This window comes from Peromyscus californicus, unplaced genomic scaffold (assembly GCF_007827085.1).
Source record: "Peromyscus californicus insignis strain IS unplaced genomic scaffold, ASM782708v3 Scaffold_3__1_contigs__length_106647218, whole genome shotgun sequence".
Taxonomy (NCBI): Eukaryota; Metazoa; Chordata; class Mammalia; order Rodentia; family Cricetidae; genus Peromyscus; species Peromyscus californicus.
In genome coordinates, this window is record NW_026294551.1 from 60,236,024 (window position 1) to 60,242,023 (window position 6,000).

The window sequence follows — 6,000 nt, forward strand, 5'->3', positions numbered from 1 at the left end:
CCTTTATCTTTTCTCACAATTCTGACTTGACGTCCGTTTTAGCAGATATTAGAACAATTGCCCCTACTCGTTTCCCAGTTCACGTGCTTGGAATACCTTCTTCCAGCCTTCCACCCCAAGGTGGTATTTCTCTTTTATGGCAAGGTACATTTATTAGAAACAACAAATGCATGGTTCCTGCTTTGTGACCCAGTCTCCAGTCTGTATCTTTTAATTGTGGAATTAAGACCACTAATATTCAGAGTCATTGTTAAAAGATGTATATTGGTTCCAGCCATTTCTTAACTTTGTAATGATTGGCTTTTTCTCCTTCCTCTGTTGCTTAATTATTACTCTAGCAGGTTTAATCTGCCCTGTGGCCTCATGGATGGGTTTGTTTTTCTCTGCAGTCTGAAGGATGTCTTAGGCTCTTCTGTACATATGATTTAGTGGTTATAAGGATATTAGCCTATTTTTAATCATGAAAAGTTTTTGTTTCTCCTTCAGTTATGACAGATAGCTTTTCCGGGTCTGTAGTTGTCTTTGAGAACTTGAAAAACATCCTTTTGGGCCCTGTTGGCTTTTAAAGTCTTTGTTGACCAATCCACTGCTCCTCTGATGGGCCTGCCCTTATATGTGATTTAATCTTTCTCTCTTGCCGTTTTCAATGTACTTTCTTTGTTTGGTGTATTTGGTGTTTTAGTTATAACATGATGAAAGGAGGTTCTTCTCTGGTCTTGTCCATTTGGTGTCTTACATGCCCCCTGTATCTGGATTGGCATCTCTTTTCCTAACTCATAATATTATTATGATTCTTTTGAAATGTTTCTAGAATGAGATTCTTCTTCTATGCCCCTCCCCTAATCATTAAACTCTGAGTATGCCCCACTCAATGTTTATCCCCCAACATACTCAGTCGTTTATCCTTCAACAGTCATTGAAGCTGACGGGGCCGACTGTCATTAACCAGCTGGCACAGCATTGCACAGTGGAATTCACAGCCACTGTGCTTGTTCTTACAGTTACCATTGACTCAGGGAGTACACTATAGAGTGCACACCAGGCGGCCTGAATGTCTGCACTGAGGAACTATTTTCTGAACCATGCACTCCAACTCTACCACAACTGAGTCCCACATGAATGTGGCAAATGCTTCAACTGAGGGAACTTAGGGAAGGGGAGTGGATGCAGATCATCTGGTTTAAAAAAAAAATATCAAGGTGAGACATGTAGCTGGGAGGGACGCTTGGATACTTGTGGACAGATTTCAGGAACTATCCAAGCTCCAGGAGGCTATAATTTACAAGTTTTTTTTTTTTTGGTTTTTTTTTTTTTTTTTTTGGTTTTTCGAGACAGGGTTTCTCTGTGTAGCTTTGCGCCTTTCCTGGGACTCACTTGGTAGTCCAGGCTGGCCTCGAACTCACAGAGATCCGCCTGGCTCTGCCTCCCGAGTGCTGGGATTAAAGGCGTGCGCCACCACCGCCCGGCTACAAGTTTTTTTAAAAAGGAGAAAATAGCTGGGCAGTGGTGGCACATGCCTTTAATCCCAGCACTTGGGAGGCAGAGCCAGGAGGATCTCTGTGAGTTCGAGGCCAACCTGGTCTACAGAACAAGATCTAGGACAGGCACCAAAACTACACAGAGAAACCCTGTCTCTAAAAAAAAAAAGAGAGAGAGAGAGAAGTACATGAGATGTAAGTGAAAAATACCTTATAGTATACTGAGTAGAGAAACAAAAAACAATCCTAAAACCTAACAGCAATATATCAACAAAAGCAAAACCATCATGCGAGATATATATATATATATATATATATATATATATATGCCAGAGTGGAGATTAAATAATAAAAAATAAATAAAATGGATGCTTATGGAATGGATTGCCGGCACAGCTCTGGTGAGTAGAAAGGTGAGTAGGAAGATGAACTTCTCAGAGGCCCCTGGCTCCAGCCAGCCCCATTTGAAGTTGTGGTGGGGAAAGGTCAGTGGGATCTATTCAATTCGGTCACACAGAACAAATAAAAGGGTCTAGTGACCTCCCCACAACATACACACATAATGTGTCCACGTCCAATGACACCTCCACCCCAAGATCATCTTGACGGTCCTGACATGAGGTTGAAATAGAGGGCAGTTGTGGTCAAGGTGTGGTCCTGTCTATCATCACTCTAAGACCCAGTTAGTCTCTTGTGGAAAGCAGACCGGTATGTGGCCAGAACTGTGAGATCTCTTTCCAGGACACAAGTTTCCCCACTGGCTGGCACCAGGTCCCTTTAGCATATTTTCATTCCTTTCAGGAAGGTTACAGAACCAGAAATTACAGTGTACATAGGTGTCGCCAATCTTTTCGATCAAGAAATTCCAAGTCAAACAAAAGCTTGGACATTCACCAACTCTGCTGGCTTCTGAGGCTTTAAGTTATAGGTGGCCTCTTTGCTCTCTGAGTGGCTCTCTTTAGCTCCACCGAAGTGACCTGAGGAAAAGGTCCCGAAATACTTAGTGCTAGTGAGTGACACGGCCATAGACTCTAGATGCAAATTTTCCATTGCGGTTGAATTTCTTAGATCGCCCCGAGGGTTGATAAGCAGTAAACTGTTCCTAAGCTCGAGGAGGGGCGAAGGGGGATTCTGGGTGCTGTAGTCCGCGGGTCGCGGGTTGCGCAGGCGCACTTGCCTGCCCGACGCGGGCCTCCGTGGGGCGCGGTAGCTGTCCGCGTTCCCTCCGTGCGAGCGCCCTCCGCCGTCCACCGAACGGCCGCCAGGTACTGCCTGCCCGGGTGCCGGCCGGGTGCGCGCACCCTTCCTGGCAGCGGGGCTCGGGCGGCGTGCCGGACGTAGCCGATCCGGAGCTAGCCTGGCGGACCTGCCCATGCCGAGGGCGAGCAGGCTGGCCCTGCGGCCACCGAGACCGGGTGCAGCAGTCTTCAGCAGCGGTCTCCCGTAGAGCCCGGGCGTCTGGCGAGGGGCCGCCCGAAGGGCTGGGAGCGCGGAGGCTGCAGCTCCATGAGGACGCCAGCCTTACCACGCCCGAGCAGCGGCCCCGCGTGGACCCACCCGCGTGGAAGTGGAGAGCGGTTAATCGAAGGCCGGCAGCACGGCTTCGGCTGAGAGCTGCGCTGTCTCCCGTCATCAGGCAGCTTGCACTGGCTGGCCGATTTTAAGGCATCTCAAGTCACGTGTTCCCTAGCACGATCGTGGAATAAAGTGTATTGATTAGAACATGCTGGGCTGGTCCGAGGTGCTGAAGTTCTCAGCCAGAGTCTGCACATTTCGTTTTGTTTTGTTTTTTTAATACACTGACATGGGAACCACAAGGGAGGTTTCTCCTTAAGTCTGTTGATAATTGTACAGTAGATGGAAGAAAAGCTTGTTTATCACAAAAGGATCTACCCAACAGTCACAGGGTAGATGCTAAATCAAACTCAGGTAGGCAAAGAGTGGCTATCGGCGAGGGCTAAAGACAGCCCATGATAGTTTGACCCCAGACCAGCAACATTCCAGGTCTCCATAATCTCCAAAGTTTTTATTTGTCCATTAGCCTTGTAGAATCTTTAACACAGCTGTGGTTTTTTTTTTTTTTTTTTTTTCTCCCTGAGAACGTCGGTTCACAAACAGAAGCTGGCCACCTGGCCACCGTGTAGCAGGGCGGCTCCTGTCTTGGTTAAAAGGGAGATGAGATGCTGCGAGGTGATGAACACCGCCCACTTATTTTTGCTCTTTGAGTCAGCGTTAGAGAGAACGTTTTAAAATTTTATTTTTAATCATTCATGTTTGTGGCAGGGGAAGCAGGCATTGCCACAGAGCGTGTGTGGAGGTCAGAGGACACTTGTGAGAGTGTCTTTCCATCCAACAGCAGGTTCTGGTCCATTAGGCTTGGCAGCAAGGCCCGTCACCCACTGGGCCATTGCCCTAACCCAAGCTTTAGAGAAATCTCATTGAACAGAAGTTGTTCTTTGAAAATTTTTATTTTTCTTATTGACAGTTTTACAATATTTATTACAACTCACTACTATGTGTTTGGTTTATTGGCTCTTTTTCCGTTTTGTTTGGACTGGCCAGTGGCTTGTCTAGTCCATTATTTAGAGAATTAGCTTTTGGACTTATTGCCTGTCTTTCTTTGTTTTTTTATTCATTGGTTTCTTCTTTTAGTATTTCTTCCTCTTCAATTGTGGTTGCTTAATTATTTGTTCTCTTTGGTTGAATGTTTAATGTTTTAATTACTTTTAAACTTTTTTACTTCAAAGCATCTAGGATTGTCAAATGAATCTCTTTAAAGTTCTGTCAGAAATCCAGGCACTTTTTTAATCTTTGATACCCTCATTTTTTTTTTTTTTTCAAAACTCACCAGCAATTGTTTTGGAGTTTCCTCTTGACTTCATCCTTACTTAGAAGGTTTGACCTTTATAGCCAGCTCTCCCCTTTTAGAAATACACCTAATTGTACTGGGTAGCGTAGAGATAGTCAGTTTCTCTCTCAGTAAAGTAGGACAGCAGGATCCCCACCAGGCGTGTCCTAACAAAGTCGGCCACAGCGGCCTCCACCTAGTGATTCCTAAGCATCTTCTTCAATATTGAAGGTCTAGTGTTTAATCTTCATTGTTATTCTGGTTTTTCATTTGGGTTTGCCTTATATAAGAAAGGCAGGTTAAAACCTACTTGAATATGACATTGGGAGGGAACATGTCAACAACACCTCTGACTTAAAATTGTAATGCTTCCTTTACAAGAAGTTGAAGCCCCTGAAAATTTCAGGAAATTCGATTATCACAGGGAGAGTCATGGAATATTTGATAGATATGGCAAAGAAAAACCGGATCATTTTCCTTCATTCTGCAAACTGACCTAGTAGGAAAGGTGTAGACTTAGGGATTAAGTTGACTTAGAGGCATGTACCTGCAGGGCCTTGAGTAGTGGTTTGGATTTTCAAAGTGTTAATTTTTTCTTTTGTGGATTGAGACAATAATGTCCATCGGATTGATTTAAAGATTAAATGATAGTGTATTTTTAAAGCTGCTTTACAGTATCAGAGCTACCAGCTATGGCTACATTTGATGATATTATGAGCTCCAAGTTTCCAGAAAAAAGAACGTTGGTCTTGATCTTCCCCATGTTCCCTCACAGGCTCATCCCCGTGCTCCCTCACAGGCTCATCCCCATGTTCCCTCACGGGGCTCATCCCCATGTTCCCTCACAGCCTCATCCCCATGCTCCCTCACAGGCTCATCTCCATGCTCCCTCACAGGCTCATCCCTGTCTTCCCTCATGGGGCCCTCCTGTGTTCCCTTGTGGGGTCCTGCAAAGTTATATCAGGGTTCCAGGACTAGTCTTCATGGCTTTCTTCTCTTCCCTGCACACCTCTTGGCAGGACAGCCTCCCTTCCAGAAAGTGGATCACAGAGGCAGACATTATGGATGCTGTGCTGTTGGCACTTGGGCCTCTGGTGAGTCGGGGTCTTCTGTTTCTGACCTGCTGCACTGGCTGGAGAACATGTCTACTGTCCTGGAATTGCAAAGCTTCTCTGCCTCATCCACACTCCTTCAACCGAGAGCAGAACCAAATTGTTTGACCCACAAAAAGTGGGGCCATCACAATAAAAGTTATAGTCTATAGAAGGACTCACTGTATGTTGGGGGCACAAAGGTCCCTGTACCCACAGAGCAGTAGGGAACCAGAATGTTAAATACACAGGGTCCTCTCCTCAGTGGACGAGATAAAATACCCGTTTTCTCACCCAGAAGGCTGGGAATGGCTATTGTTAGTGACATGGTGACCTTTTGCTATCTGTGGTGGCAGACCTCACCCACCTTTTGCTATAGAGGCAGACCTCAACAAGAATGTTTATCCCAGACTCTCCCTCCCTAGACCTTTATCTTTAGCTTCCAATTAAACCCATCCTTGGGGGGGGATGAACTTCATGGCCTGCTGACTTCTATACTTTATCAGAGACCACACTAGATTCTAGGCCTTTTAGCTATAGAACCCACCCTCATGGCCACATTGTAAAGGAGTTTCTAAGTAGT